Source organism: Microcaecilia unicolor, chromosome 4, assembly GCF_901765095.1.
Source record: "Microcaecilia unicolor chromosome 4, aMicUni1.1, whole genome shotgun sequence".
NCBI lineage: Eukaryota > Metazoa > Chordata > Amphibia > Gymnophiona > Siphonopidae > Microcaecilia > Microcaecilia unicolor.
In genome coordinates, this window is record NC_044034.1 from 46,305,870 (window position 1) to 46,321,682 (window position 15,813).

Consider the following 15,813-nt stretch of genomic DNA (forward strand, 5'->3'; position numbering starts at 1 on the left):
CAGCTCAACAATCCTTCATTGCCATAAAGAAAGCCCTACTCCAAGCCCCTGCGTTAGGCCTTCCTGATGTGGAGAAACCTTTCTCACTGTATGTCCATGAGCGACAGGGGGTTGCTCTGGGTGTGCTGACCCAGATGATGGGATCCTGGCAGAGGCCTGTTGCATACCTGTCTAAACAGCTGGATGGAGTGGCTAAAGGATGGCCAGCCTGCATGAGGGCCATTGCAGCAACAGCCTTACTGGTCCAGGAAGCTGATAAGTTGACCTTGGGGCAAGAACTGGTTGTTAAAGTCCCCCATGCAGTTCTCACCCTCATGGAATATAAGGGCAACCACTGGTTACAAATAACCGCATGGTTAAGTACCAAGCTAGTTTGTGTGAGAATCCACGGATACACCTGGAAACAGTGGCTACATTCAATCCCGCCACTCTTTTGCCAGCATCTGAGGGACCACCGGATCATGACTGTATCCAAACCATGGATGAAGTGTATTCCAGTCGACCAGATCTTAAAGATGTTCCGTGGAGGGACCCAGATGTAATTTATTTTACAGATGGAAGCAGTTACGTGGAGAACTCCAAGCGATTGGCAGGCTATGCTGTGGTGACAGAAGACAAGGTGATAGAAGCAAGAGCCCTGCCCCAAGGAACTTCAGCCCAGAAAGCAGAACTTGTGGCCCTCATACGAGCTCTGGAGTTAGCAGCAGGACTAGTGACCAACATTTATACTGATTCCAAGTATGCCTTCACAACTCTACATGCTCATGGAGCTTTGTATAAGGAAAAGGGACTCATAAATGCCGCAGGCCAACCTGTTAAGTATGGACCCGAAATACTCAGCTGCTAGAGGCTGTGTGGGCCCCTAAGAAGGTAGCTGTTATTCACTGTAGGGGACACCAAAGAATAGATACTCCAGTGGCCCGAGGGAACCGCCATGCTGATCGGGTGGCCAAGGAAGCTGCTCGAGGACCCCCAGCAAGTACTGTGACTCCCCTGTTCCCAAATTCGACTGCAAGAATGGACGCCTATGTACACCCAAATGGAAGAGAAATGGCTCAAGAGGAAGGTGCAGTAAGGAGACCTGATGGCTGGTTACATCTCCCTGATACCAGAGTTCTGGTGCCACGCCACCTAGCTTGGCCTGTAGTGTCTCAAGCTCATGACCTATCGCACTTAGGGAAAACAGCACTAGCCCGCCTACTCAGTCGAGTAGTGGTGCTGGAAGGATTGGATAGTCTGGTTGCCACTGCCTCAGCCCGATGTACTCTCTGTGCCCAGAATAATGCTCGTCAGGGACCCCGTATTCCACCAGGAGTTCAGTCTAGAGGACTAACACCCTTTGAGTCCCTAGTTATAGACTTCACAGAAATGCCAGGAGTGGTAGGCTCCGATACCTCTTGGTCATGGTCTGTACCTTTCTGGGTGGGTGGAAGCATATCCTACAGTCACTGAGAAAGCCACAGAAGTAGCTCGAGCCCTCCTTAGGGATGTCATCCCCAGGTATGGACTGCCCCTTACCATAGGTTCAGATAATGGTCCCGCCTTTGTTGAAGCTACACTTCAGGCCCTGTCCCGCGCATTGCGCATTACCTGGAAATTGCATTGTGCCTATCGTCCCCAGAGTTCAGGGCAGGTTGAGCGGGCAAACAGAACCTTGAAAAATAGCCTAGCAAAGATTGTCAGGAAACCCAACTGAAATGGCCACAGGCACTGCCACTAGCCCTCTTCCGCCTCCGATGCACCCCAACTAAGGAACAGCCCTCTCTCCCTTTGAAATTGTGTATGGGAAGCCCCAGCCATTTTGCAGGGAATTAAGGGAGATATAGGGACTTTAGGGTCTGCCCAGGTGCAGAGCAGGTAGCCCTCTTGGGCAAGATAATTTCTGAGCTTCAGTCTTATGTGAGAGAAAATAACCCTGTCCCCTTCCAGGCTCAGGTACATTCCTTCCTGCCAGGGGATAGAGTTTGGGTGAAAGACTGGAGGCTCCAGCTTTTGGGGCCCCGGTGGAAAGGACCTTTTACTGTTTTTGCTTTCTACCCCTACAGCTGTGAAGGTCGCAGGGATAACTCCATGGGTCCATTGGTCTCGAATTAAGTCTGCTGACCGACTGAGCCCAGCACGGATCCGACGGAGCCTAGACAGTGGAGAGCAGAAAGAGATCCTGCGGAGCCATTGAAGTTGCGCTTGACCCGAACCAAAGAATCTACTAGCTGAAAAGAAGGGTCAATTGCATACTGCAGGAGCTGCTGAACTTCGGCTTCACACTGAGACTCTTTCTTGCCTAGATTCTGGCTTTCTTGGAATTTGAGAGCTTGATCCTTGTCAGTTGAGGGTCTATCCCAACTGGTATAAGAACTCAAAGGACTGAGAACACTATATTAGAGTAATCTGTGATTAGCACAGACTGTTGAAATATTATTGCTTAATTAGTTTTGCTGTATTGTTTTAGATTAGGAAGAAAGAAAATGTTAGTAGTTTGGATGCTTTTGTTGTTTCTACTCCTTGCCTCCTTGTTCCTAAACCCCAACTCGTTCCAACCTTTGGTTACACTCTGTCCAGGAACTAATTAGCCAGGCAAAGATTACTTCCCCTTGTATTGTGTGTTCCCGATTTTCTCCTTATACTACAGATGTCCCAGCTGTTCCTGTCCCTGTGCAGCTCCCAGCTCTTATACCTCCCTACTTTTCGAGTTCAGGCCCTTGGAGCCAGGATTATACTTGGTGGTCCTTTTATAATGCTACTTCCCCCTCTGACTCTTCTCTAAGGCCGGTTTTTACGTCTCCCTATCCAGCTTCTGGAGTGTTTTGTTTAACAAGAGACATCTCAACTGTTCTTCCCATTCCCTGTAACTATACTAATGTTCTTCCAGAGAAGGAGGAACCTGTGTGGGTAGTTTCTCCAGGTACTCCTATGTGCCCTACTACCATACCTGCAGATTATGACCAAGGTGATTATCTGGCTCCTAACTATACTACTGAGAAGACTATAGTGTCCCATCCTATTTTCTACTTTCATAAGTCCCCGGGGTATGAAGGGGTTGCATCATATGAGCGGTCTGTTACAATTGGGGATTGGCACCTATGGTGTACAAAGTCTCCATTCTTCTTCGTTCCCCCTGGGATAGGGGCTCGCATTATGGGCATCCTAATCTCCATAATGTGCCTACATTTATTGGGAACTTTCGTCGCCCTCTCCTTGGTCATTACTGGCTCTGTGATAATGTCCTCCACATGATTCTTCCCCCCACATATGATTTTTGTGTATTGTAACCTTGAATTATTTTCCTAAAGTTATTCCTCTTCTCAAACCCACCATCCCCGCACTGCTCTAAGCGAGAGGCCTTGTCCTTACCCTCCTCCGTTGCCACAGAGGATGAGCGATTGAATTAGCCCTCCAGTATATCAATTCTACTTATCCCTCTGACTAAAAGAGGACTTGTAGCCCTTTCTGCCACGGCCTGGATTTCCAATGGGGGCCCGGTAGCGGGTATTACTGAACTAGGTATGGCCACCCAGAGACTTCAATCCCTACTTCATGTTCTAGTTCATGAGCTGAACGTGGTAGTCAATGCATTGCAGGATCAAATTAATGAATTAAGTATAGTTTCTCGGTATAACCGTATGGGTCTTGACTATCTCTTTGCAGCCCAGGGTGGCCTCTGCACAGTGCTAAATTCTTCAGAGTGCTGTACCATTGTCATAAATAGGACGCATGTAGTTAGGCATGCCATGGATAAAGTCCTACAGTTGGCCAGCCTTAATGTGGAGGATTACCGAGGAGGATTAGACCTTACCTCCTGGTGGTGGTCATTGACCTCCTGGATACGTCCCTTGTTCATTTCCCTAATAGTCTTAGTTTTAGCAGGGTTGTTGTTTTGTTTCCTGGCCTCATGTGCTTCGGCAGTATGCCGTCGGACCTTAACAAGTAGGGTAATGGTGGTTCATAAGTCTATTCCTAGTTAGGATCACTATAATCTCCAGAGTTTGAGTAGTGAGACTTATCTCTGCATAAGCTGATTTTAGTCTCAAAGGGGGGAATGAGGCAGCCATGGGCATAATATATATAAGAAATCATATTAAGGGTTAATTCTGTTTAAAGGTGCTCAAATACTATTTTAAATTCTCAGTCCTGCAAATGAAGGAATGCAAGCTGGAGTTAATTACTCAATGTCTAGCTTGCCGAGCAAAAGGTTAAAAAGGTCAGAGACAGGAATTTCTTTCACCCTTGTGAATAATGAAGGCTAGCTCAACATTTGTATACTATTAGGCATATTGAATAGTTTTGCAAGCAGGCATGAGCCAGACATATGACATATTGTAGTTTAAAGATTAGGCAGAAATACTGTTTAGAGAGAGGCAATAGATTAGAATTTAGAAGTTCTTGATATTTAGAATATGTTTTATAAGGATGCTTATTTTAGAATATGTTTTATTCTGTAATTTCTATGTAGAATATTTGTTCAATTCTTTGTCTGACTTTCTAAGCAAAGACTGCTGTTTAAGAGGTCAAACATGTGTTTTGACTTATCTGCAGTTCTGGCTGGTTTAATGTATGGAGCTGATAGGTGAAAAGAGGTCAGGACTAGTCAGCTCTCTTCTCCTTGATTAATTATAGGTAAATGTAGAAATGGTCTTGAAAGTAATAACTGATATGTATGCCATTAAGTAAGACTGGCCCTTGACCCCTTTAATGAATACCAGAGTTTAGTTAGCAGTTAGTACTAGGAATATGAGAAATCAATCATAATAACATGTAAGAGACTGGAGCCCAAATGTCTGGTGTAAGGGGCCCCAGGTCACAGGTCAGTTTAGGATGTCTGGAACCTATGTAACTGATATTTGTATAGAGCTGATTGGTTGAGGCAAGGTAATCAATCTATTCCTTAACCAATTGGAGAGTAAGGGGGCTAGGCTAGGTTAGATAGAACTGTATTTAAGTGGGAGAAGAAGCAGTTTACGTCAGAAGGAGCTCAGAAGAAAGAGAAGGACAGAAGGAACAGACAGAAGAAGGAGAAGACAGCATAAGAAGAGAAGCAGCTGAGACAGAAGCCACAAAGACACAGAGAGCTGAGAAAGAGAAGAAGAGACTTAATGCTGATGTTCTACTTTGTTTGCTGGCAAATAAAGAAGATTTCTCTCTCATTCTGGTGTGCTGTCTGACTTCTGAAGTATCATAAATTCATGCATCCATTCCTGCAACAGAATAGCTAGTAGCCTGCTTACAATTCATTTTAATATGCTGTGCGTTGATGTTTACCGTGCAAGCTAACCTCCATGCCGAACCCTTTTCTGCATTTTGTGGTCAGTAACATGCCCACAGGTTTCTTGCTAACCGCAAGTCTGTAGGTGCTTTCTCCTTCACTTCAGCCCCTGAGTTTGGCTGATGATTCAGTCAGGCAGGTTCATCTTTCCTTTCTCTCCTTTTTTTTTTCTAACCTCAGGCGATGCCTACAGCAGAGTACAAAATAAACAAAAAAGGCAAGCATGAGGAGGGGGATGGGGATAGTGAAGGCCAGCTGGCAGTAATACATGAGAAATTGCTGCATCTTTCTTACTCTTCAGTGCTGAAATTAGTCAATCTACTGTATCTTCCCAGTTCTTGTTTATTTTTGTAAAGATTCAGTTTCTGCAAGGTCCAGGCTTATTTGAAGCTCGTGATATGCAGAGGTTCCTGATGGAAGTTGTCTGTTTATCACGAAATGTGTGTGGGGGGGGGAGGGGTTTGATTTGAGCTAACCAGAACTTAAAAGAATTTCTAATTCTAACAAGGAAGGAAGTGAAAATCATGCATATGAATGGATTTCCAGTATTTTTCAGCTTTACCGATGGAAAATGACCTCAATGTTGGGATAATTTCCAAACAGTATATTCCAGGCCCAGGGATGGCTTTCATGCCAACTTTGATTCTGATTGTGGGCAATATTTCCAGATGGATGGACAAATTAAATTTTTCAGAGTTGTACTGAAAAGTGCTAAAAAAGAAAATCTAAAATTAAAGATTATGGGTTTTCCAAAAGTCATAATTGAGCTATGGCCATTCTGTTTTAGTTTTAATTTGCATTTATAAATTTAGAACATTGATGCTAACAAGACATTTGTAGTGTATCTTCCATGAAGCTTTTCCCACCAAATTTATTCAGCTTTGATAATCAGCAGGGATGTGCATTGATTGTTAAGGGCCCTGTTTACTAAGGCGCGCTAGCGTTTTTAGCGCGTGCTAACCATGTAGATGCTCATATGAATATTATGGGCATCTACACGGTTAGCGCATACTAATGCTTAGCATGCGCTAAAAACACTAGTGCGCCTCTAGAGCAGCTTAGTAAACAGAACCCTAAATAAAAGAAAAATGCAACCAAGCAGATGTAATTTGTTTTGTTTTAAAATGGACCAAAAAAATTCCAGAACTTAATGAAATGAAAAAATAATCATACAAAATGAAGTTCAGTAAAAGCCCTTTTTTCCTTTCTTGCCCTATGTTAGTTACATAAGAGGGTTACAAAAACAAACAAACAAACAAACATTTTTCCTCCTTGGTATCTTTGCATTCTATGGCATAGGCACACTCAAAAAACATACTAAGGCGTCCTTCTGCTAAGGTGTGCCAAAAAACAGCCTGCGCTTTTGTAGACGCGTGTATTGGACGCGCATAGGTTCATTTTCAGTGCACCTGCAAAAAGACCTTTTTTGGGGAGGGGGGGCCCAAAAATGGACGTGCGGCAAAATGAAAATTGGCATGCGTCCATTTTGATCCTGACACCTTACCGCCACTCATTCACTTAGCGGTAAGGTCTCATGCGTTAACCGGGCAGTAATCGTCAGCGTGCGTACAGCCCGGTTAGTGCCGCATGCTGGAAAATAAAATATTATTTTCTGGTGCACGTAGTGGGTGAGTGTAATAAATGAAATAACTGCCCAGGCCAGGCGGTAGCCAGGCGGTAGTTCTAAATTGGTGTGTATTGGGCGTGCGTAGGCGCCTACGTGGCTTAGTAAAAGGGCCCCTAAATAATTAGTCCAAAAATAGAGTGGGTATAGAGGATATTGTTCCAAGAACTGTATTCTCTGGGGCACCAATCTCTTGTCTTTGAGGCGTGGAAGGCTGCTGCATCACAGTTTCACATGGCTGTGCAGTAGACATTGCAATAGCAAGTCCAACGCTGAATAAGAAGTTCCACCAAGAATAGAATGAGCCGACTTGCTGGGAAATGTGCATTTATACATCTGTGATCCATGTGTGTATGCAAATCCAATTCCCCTCCCCCACCCTCATCACAGTCCTCATGTCCCCTTCCCCTGACCCCATTATCCTAAAACAGGGCAAAAAAGTAATTAGGGATATGCCTACATTGTGATCTCATAAGTTTTCTTTTCCTTCAGAAAGTAGACCAAGAATTGACATTGTTGGTAAAGCTAAAAATACAATTCGCCCTCTCCTTTCTGAGCACGCTTCCAGAACCCTCATCCACACTCTCATCACCTCTCGCTTGGACTACTGCAACTTGCTTCTCACAGGTCTTCCACTCAGCCATCTCTCTCCTCTTCAATCTGTTCAAAATTCTGCTGCACGATTAATATTTCGCCAAAGTCGCTATGCCCATATCAGCCCTCTTCTGAAGTCACTTCACTGGCTCCCTATCTGTTTCCGTATACAGTTCAAGCTCCTCTTATTAACCTATAAGTGCATTCACTCTGCTGCCCCTCACTACCTCTCCACTCTTATCTCTCCCTACACTCCTTCCCAAGAACTCCGTTCACTAGGCAAATCTCTCCTAATTGCACCCTTCTCCTCCATCGCTAACTCCAGACTCCGTTCCTTTTTTCTGGCTGCAACATATGCCTGGAATAGACTTCCTGAGCCATTACATCAAGCTCCATCCCTGCCTGCCTTCAAATCCGGGCTAAAGGCCTACCTGTTTCATGCTGCTTTTAATTCCTAACATGTCACCTGCTCGTAACCTTATCTTGTCTTCCTCTCTTCAATAGTCCCTTTTCCCTATGTGTCCTATCTGTCTGTCTTACCCTTATCCCTTATTTGTCCTGTCTGTCTGTCCTGATTTAGATTGTAAGCTCTTTTGAGCAGGGACGGTCTTTTCTTCATGTTCAATTGTGAAGCACTGGTAGCGCTATAGAAATGATTTGTAGTAGCAGTAATTAAGGGGTAGATATTTAGCCAGTGACAGTCAGCGTTTTCTGGCTGCTGCTAGCTTTATCCCCAGGTATTCAATGCCAGGCCATGTCCCGGGACCAGCACTAAATATCCGGACATACGCAGCTAGTTAAATCTTTACCATAGAAGGTGAACCCCATAAACATAGGCCTGTGTTTTATGTGGTCTTACTTATGCAGTTACCAAAATAGCCAGTTTTGGCTTAGGCATTAACCGAGCATATTCAGCTCCACTATCTGGTTGTGCTGCTGAATGTGGCCAGTTAGCCCTGGACAAGTGATTTAAATGGTCAGGAGCTTTGAATATTGACCCTCTAAAATTAAGCAGCTAAACTGCATTACAGATACAAATGACACTACAATCAAACTGTCATAAGACCTATTTTGTAAAATGTATGATCATTTTTAATCTGTCTTGTGGGCTCTCTTTTCTTTTGGTGTTATATTCTAGGGTATGGGGGGAGGGGAGTGCAATGAGAGGAGTTAGAAACCTATAAAGTATCTTGCAAAAAGGGCCTTGAAGTTTGGAACAGCTCAAGATAAGAGTGAGATGTTTTGTGCTGGCACAATCTCCCCATTGATAATGAAGTATATTTTGAAAATGACTGTTGCAGAATGGTTTGCCTGTTGTTCCGCTTTGAAGTGGTGTAGAATCATTAAGGACCTAAGGAAGTGCAAGTTGCCAAGACTCAAACATATGTTTGCATGACCATATAGAACATTTTCATGTCCACATCCTTACGTGGAAACAGGGTAGAGGTTGCTAGCGTGAGCTGCAGTAATTTTTGGTTGGTTATAATACAACTGTAAAGGGGGTGTTCTTTTCTCAGGGCAGTCCTCTGCTAACTTTCATCCCAAGGCCCTCCAAACATTATTTTTCTTCCCCAGTCCTCTCCCCTCTTTCCATTTAGTGTATACACTGCTCCTCTCCGGGATGAAAGTGGAAGAAGGGAGTTCCCTTCAAGTCAGGCGTAGTTTCCCCTTTCACTGCTAAGGACTCCAAGATTGATATGGGGTGCTCTATTAACTCTACTGATGTCTTGTGCAAAACTAAGAAGCCTCCTAATTTTAGATTGTAGAAACAAGTGTAAATGGTAATATTCTAGTATTTGCGTACATAAATGGCCTCTTAGAGAATACTGACTCTCAGAAAAGTTTGTGTTATGTTTGATAGCATGTAGGTTGCGGCACGCACATGGACAGAGTTTGGGTGAGTGTGCAAATACACCTGAAAATTATAGAATGTTATAATTTATTTGCTTTCTGGGTAACATCTAGGTGTGGGCATTTATTCAGCTATAGGGTTGGTGTAAGACAAGTAATCACATCTTAAATGTAAGGGTGTTTTCTGTTCTATAAAGAAAATAGAAATAGGTACCTGCTTACCCTCTTATTCTAGGCTCCCAGTTATAGAATTACTTGCATTTTGCTTTGAGGTAGACTATCAGGCTCATTTTCGAAGAGATGGACATCCATCTTTTGACATAAATCGGCACTTAGACGTCCATCTCTCAGAGATGTCCAAATCGGTATAATCAAAACGTCTTTGAGCCATAACGGAAAAAAGCAAAGACGTCCATGACTAAAACTTGGGCGTTTTCACCCGGACCTGTTTTTTATTCGATTAAGGCACAAAAAGGTGCCCGAAATGACCAGATGACCACCAGAGGGAATCGGGGGATGACCTCCCATTACTCCCTCAATGGTCACTAACCCCCTCCACCTCAAAAAACATCATTAAAAATATTACATGCCAGCCTCAGATATCATACTCAGGTCCATGATAGCGCTTGCAGGTCCCTGGAGTAGTTTCGTAGTAGGTGCAGTGCACTTCAGACAGATGGACCCAGGCCCATACCCCCCCTACATTTGTGGAGGAGACAGCAAGCCCTCCAAAACCCACCAGAAACCCTCTGTACCCACATATAGATGCCCCCTTCACCCGTAAGGGCTATGGTAGGGTGTACATTTGGGGGTAAGGGATTTTGAGGGGCTCAGCACACAAGGTAAGGGAGCTATGTACCTGGGAGCATTTTATGAAGTCCACTGCAGTGCCCCCTAAGGTGCCCGATTGCTGTCCTGGCATGTCAGGGGGACCAGTGTACTACAAATGCTGGCTCCTCCCACATCCAAATGGCTTGCATTTGGACGTTTTAGACTTGGACGTCTTTGGTTTCGAAAATCGCCGAAAATCAAAGACGCCCAAATCCAAGGACGTCCATGGTATTTTCGAAACCAAAGATGGACGTCCATCTTTTTTTGAAAATGACCTTCTCCCCGCTTGGTTTGGTGTGTCCCGAGGACTGGGTTGAGAAGCCCCGCTCGTAAGGTTGTACAGCATTAGGTAAACACCGTATGGCCACACACACCCCTTTGTGGTCTATTGTATTCTCTGCTTTATGCAATGTTTTATATTTCAAGTGAGAATGAATGAACATCACAGTTGTATTCAAAATAACAAAAGAGAGGCTCCATTGGTTTGACAATGTGAAAATGAACATCACCAGTTTGAAGATTTAAGATGTTTTGTTGTTGACCACTTACTGATTCACTTGCATGGGGGCAATAGGAAAAAGCATTTGCTACAGTAATGTGAGCAGTTTTCTATTTTTAAATTTAATGCTGTGGAACCACTAGGACTGAACACTGAAGAAGAATGGAATCACTTTTTAAAAAATGACAGGGACAGTGTTTTTTAAGTGACCATCCTGCTTATAATCGAAAGAGAAAAACGCCTATATTGCGACCCAAATCGGGAGATAGACGTTTATCTCCCAAAAACGAATAAATCGGTATAAGCCAAAGCCGATTCTGGACGTTTTCAACTGAAGTCCGTCGCGGATGCGGACAAAGTTGATGGGGGCTTGTCAGATGGGTGGCGAAGGCGGAACTGGGGCGTGGTTATCGGCCGAACAGAGATGGGCGCCTTTCGCCGATAATGGAAAAAAAGTATGCGTTTTTAGCTAGAATTTAGGACACTTTTCCTGGACCCTGTTTTTTCACGAATAAGGCCCCAAAAAGTGCCCTAAATGACCAGATGACCACCGGAAGGAATCGGGGATGACCTCCCCTGACTCCCCCAGTGGTCACTAACCCTCTCCCACCACAAAAAATGATGTTTCACAACTTTTTATTTTCACCCTCAAATGTCATACCCACCTCCCTGGCAGCAGTATGCAGGTCCCTGGAGCAGTTGTTAGGGGGTGCAGTGGACTTCAGGCAGGTGGACCCAGGCCCATCCTCCCCCTACCTGTTACAATTGTGCTGCTTAATGCTTATTAGTCGTCCAACCCCCCCCAAATCCACTGTACCCACATGGGCTATAGTAATGGTGTAGACTTGTGGGCAGTGGGTTTTGAGGGGGATTTGGGGGGCTCAACACACAAGGGAAGGGTGCTATGCACCTGGGAGCTCTTTTACCTTTTTTTTTGTTTTTGTAAAAGGGCCCCCTAGGGTGCCCGGTTGGTGTCCTGGCATGTGAGGGGGACCAGTGCACTACGAATCCTGGCCCCTCCCACAACAAATGCCTTGGATTTATTCGTTTTTGAGCTGGGCGCTTTCATTTTCCATTATCACTGAAAAACAAAAACGCCCAGCTCACACATTGTTGAATAAAACATGGACGTCTATTTTTTTCGAAACTACTGTTCGGTCCGCCCCTTCACGGACCCGTTCTCGGAGATAAACGCCCATGGAGATAGACGTTTTCGTTCGATTATGCCCCTCCATGTTAACTTTGATAGTAAAAATGAAAGTAGGGGCCCTTTTACCAAGCTGCAGCACGGCTACTGTGGCAAAGGCGCGCAGCAAATTGGCTCTACCTCTGGGCTATTGCAGGAGACCAGCAGTAGTGCCGGTGTGAGTCACACGCCATTTCTGGTGCTCAAAAATGAATTGTATTTTTTTAGCACCAGGGGCTTACTGGTTACCACCAGTTTAACGTGGGAGAGAGCTGCCCCAGGAAATGACCACACGGCAAGTGCTTAACTTACCACACAGCCATTTCTGTTAAAAAAAAATCCTTTTACCCACTGCGGTAAAATGGGGCCTTGGCGCGAGGCAAATCAGCACACCAATGCCACCACAGTAAGTCGTTGCACCATTTGGTTTCACTTGTAGCTCTAGTCTAGGTTGTACTGTAAGTTCACTGGAGAGGCAGTACGTATTAAATAGTTTTGTGCATAAAATGTTCTCAGGTGTTCTGGATGTACAGTGGGGGAAATAAGTATTTGATCCCTTGCTGATTTTGTAAGTTTGCCCACTGACAAAGACATGAGCAGCCCATAATTGAAGGGTAGGTTATTGGTAACAGTGAGAGATAGCACATCACAAATTAAATCTGGAAAATCACATTGTGGAAAGTATATGAATTTATTTGCATTCTGCAGAGGGAAATAAGTATTTGATCCCCACCAACCAGTAAGAGATCTGGCCCCTACAACAGACCAGGTAGATGCTCCAAATCAACTCGTTACCTGCATGACAGACAGCTGTCGGCAATGGTCACCTGTATGAGAAGACACCTGTCCACAGACTCAGTGAATCAGTCAGACTCTAACCTCTACAAAATGGCCAAGAGCAAGGAGCTGTCTAAGGATGTCAGGGACAAGATCATACACCTGCACAAGGCTGGAATGGGCTACAAAACCATCAGTAGACGCTGGGCGAGAAGGAGACAACTGTTGGTGCCATAGTAAGAAAATGGAAGAAGTACAAAATGACTGTCAATCGACAAAGATCTGGGGCTCCACGCAAAATCTCACCTCGTGGGGTATCCTTGATCATGAGGAAGGTTAGAAATCAGCCTACAACTACAAGGGGGGAACTTGTCAATGATCTCAAGGCAGCTGGGACCACTGTCACCACGAAAACCATTGGTAACACATTACGACATAACGGATTGCAATCCTGCAGTGCCCACAAGGTCCCCCTGCTCCGGAAGGCACATGTGACGGCCCGTCTGAAGTTTGCCAGTGAACACCTGGATGATGCCGAGAGTGATTGGGAGAAGGCTGTGGTCAGATGAGACAAAATTGAGCTCTTTGGCATGAACTCAACTCGCCGTGTTTGGAGGAAGAGAAATGCTGCCTATGACCCAAAGAACACCGTCCCCACTGTCAAGCATGGAGGTGGAAATGTTATGTTTTGGGGGTGTTTCTCTGCTAAGGGCACAGGACTACTTCACCGCATCAATGGGAGAATGGATGGGGCCATGTACCGTACAATTCTGAGTGACAACCTCCTTCCCTCCGCCAGGGCCTTAAAAATGGGTCGTGGCTGGGTCTTCCAGCACAACAATGACCCAAAACATACAGCCAAGGCAACAAAGGAGTGGCTCAGGAAGAAGCACATTAGGGTCATGGAGTGGCCTAGCCAGTCACCAGACCTTAATCCCATTGAAAACTTATGGAGGGAGCTGAAGATGCGAGTTGCCAAGCGACAGCCCAGAACTCTTAATGATTTAGAGATGATCTGCAAAGAGGAGTGAACCAAAACCTCCTGACATGTGTGCAAACCTCATCATCAACTACAGAAGACGTCTGACCGCTGTGCTTGCCAACAAGGGTTTTGCCACCAAGTATTAGGTCTTGTTTGCCAGAGGGATTAAATACTTATTTCCCTCTGCAGAATGCAAATAAATTCATATACTTTCCACAATGTGATTTTCCGGATTTAATTTGTGATGTGCTATCTCTCACTGTTACCAATAACCTACCCTTCAATTATGGGCTGCTCATGTCTTTGTCAGTGGGCAAACTTACAAAATCAGCAAGGGATCAAATACTTATTTCCCCCACTGTATGTTTATTTGTTGCTACAGAATTAATTCCAATATATGAGAAGCCCCTGATGCAGCATTGCACTAATTTGACCCCAAAATGCTGTTTCACCATTGGAGAAAAAAAACATAACAGCATAAGCTAAGTGTTTTTTGAATGTCTAAAAATTGTTTGAAAATTTTTGAGAAGATTTCACATTTACATTTACCTTCTCCTTGTTCTGCGCATCTGGGTGAGGCAAAACAAACAAACAAAAAACCCCTAGAGTTTATTACCATTTTCTTAGCAACCGTTTGAAGTTCAATGAGAAATTTATGTACTTATTTAGTCATCATACTTATGTATTACTATTAAGCAACATTTAATTATGATAACCTATGCTGATGTTACCGACATTTTAGCATTATCACCCAGCAATTTTTGTGTCATAAAAATGTTTGAGCTAAAACACAGTAAAATAACGTCATTCCAATTATACAATTAATAATGTGTCAGAATTTCGCAGTCACTGTAAATGCTCAAATGTCCACTCCCAGCTTAAACAGGCCTTCAGTTACTTTGAAAGTTCTTAGCAGCCTTGTCGATCAGTCCCTGTGGCAGCAGTGGCGTAGCAAGGGGGGCGGGAGGGGCGGTCCGCCCCGGGTGTCAGCTCGGGGGGGGGGGTGCTCCCTGCCAGCTCCCCCCCACTCAGTGCCCTCTCCTCCGTCCAACCAGCTCCCCCTACCTTTAAAAAATATCGGAATCCGAAGCGAGGCGCAGCGCCTCGCGCCTGCACGTAAAAGAAATGTGCAGCGTCTCATCGGGCCTTCTCTCGCTCTGTCTGTCCCGCCCTTGCGGAAATAGGAAGTTGCGTCAGCGGAGGGCGGGACAGACAGAGCGAGGAAAGGCCCGATGAGACGGTGCACATTTCTTTTATGTGCAAGTGCGAGGCGCTGCGCCTTGCTTCGGATTCCGATATTTTTTAAAGGCAGGGAGCTGGTTGGACGGAGGAGGGTGGGTACTGGGTCGGGGGGGTGTCGATGCCGAGGGGGGGTATGTCATCGTGCTGCACCCGGGGGGGGTGCAACAGCGAACCGCCCCGCCCCGGGTGGCAGCCCCCCTCGCTACGCCACTGTGTGGCAGGCTATCACAGATCATCTGCAGCAGTTCCTTGAGTTTGACGATTGTTTGAGGCTTTGGGTGGAACTTGTGATAGGCCTCCAACATTGCTCTCCAGACAAAATTCTACATCACTGTGACATTATTAACAGGAAGCTGGTACCCCATTTTTTCTCAAATGGTAGTTTTACAGTGCGTTTTTTAACACGTGAAAATCACAGTCTGTAGCTGCGCCATGCTTAACGATAATCTCATTCCACTTGGCACATAAACGTAGATAGTATCAACAAATAAAGCAGTACAATTTCACATTCAAAGTCCAAGCAGTTGCTGAGAAAACCCAAGAAACTCTAGGGGTTACTTTTGCCTCACCCTGTAGATTCAATCACCATAGTGCATTCTTTTGTGTTGCTCTTATACTATGGAATTCTATGCCCCTGATGTTGCATACAGAATTGTCTCTTCAAAAATTTAAAACAGTGTTGAAAACATATTTATTTCAGATGGCCTATGGTGATCATGATCAGTGAGTGTTGGAGTGGATGACTTGTCTTGAAGAAAACATCCTGTCCATTGTCTCTTCTTTTTCTCACTTTATTGACTTAGCATTCCTTTCCTTTCCTTTTTTTCTTTTAATGTTAATTTGTAAACCGTGCTCTAAAGTACAATAAACCATAATCAATAACCATAACCAACGGTGGTGGTGGTAGTATGTTCCCTTTCAGATGGTATGAGTTCCTGAGTTCTGAATGCTTGCCTTTGTGAACAGG